The following is a 1,079-nucleotide window of genomic DNA, read 5'->3' as shown; positions in this document are numbered from 1 at the left end:
GGATTTTTCTTCTCTTCCAGAACTGATACCTAACCGGGCACTAAAGGCTGTTGGTGCAAACACAAAGGTTGTACTCAAATCACACTAGAGATACATCAGAGACACCCACAATCCCTCCCCCAGAACTCCTAGCCTTCTGCGAGTCGGAGAAGGACCCGACTACAGTCAGGAGACAGGAGCGTCACCCCTCCAGGTGTTTTGTAAAGGAGGGCGAAAACAGGCGAGCTGCACGACTCCGCCAAAGTGCAGTGTTTTGTCTGCGGTGGTGCCCATGTGTTTGGGCTTTTACAAACCAAGTGACCGGCCTCAGCCTCTCGGCCCGGTACGGCCACATTCGCAAAGTTCGATCTCTCAAAGCCAGAGCAGTTTGCAAGCTCTTTCCAGTAGCAACCCTGCTGACGTTTGGACTCGCCCAGGAGCTGAAAAGCAGAACGTCAAAGCAGTTGCCTGTCACTGAGCAGTGTCGCGGGGTGGGGACTTGGGGGGCTGGAGAAGGACTTGTCAGAGTTCAAGGTCGCTGTGGCGCGGGACGGCTCCCGCGAGCGCAGGGCTACTGCGGCGCCGCCGCCGCCACCGCCAGCCTTCGCCGGGACTTAGCTTTGGTTTTCATTGATTCCCTTTGCAAGAGCGCAGCAGAATCCCGACCAGCCGCACCAGCCCCGGCGAACCAGAGCATGTTAATCTATTTATATGGATTATTACAGAGTAACAGCGGGCGTTGAGTCACCAAAACATTGCTTCAAAAGACCATTTCTAAGCACTTTCGGAGGAGGCAGGCTCTAGGAGCATAAACTGGGCTACGCGTTAAAGAGCGACTGCTTTTCGAATGCTACAAACTCCAGCTAAGTCTCCGGGACCGCGCAGAAAACAGTGAAAAGAAACGCTTGGGGGTGGGGGCAGATCCTAGTCTAGACACACAAGCGCGCGCGCACACACACACACACACACACAGGCACGCAAAATTCGTGCGGAGACGGCACCAAACTTCTGACATTACGAGAGTACGGCAAACTTACACACTTGGACGTCCCGGGTCCCCCGCCTTCCCCGCTGCACCCCCCCCCCCACGCCAAACCAGA

This window comes from Ursus maritimus, unplaced genomic scaffold (assembly GCF_017311325.1).
Source record: "Ursus maritimus isolate PB19 unplaced genomic scaffold, ASM1731132v1 scaffold_24, whole genome shotgun sequence".
NCBI classification, from domain to species: domain Eukaryota; kingdom Metazoa; phylum Chordata; class Mammalia; order Carnivora; family Ursidae; genus Ursus; species Ursus maritimus.
This window is presented reverse-complemented; position numbering follows the sequence as displayed.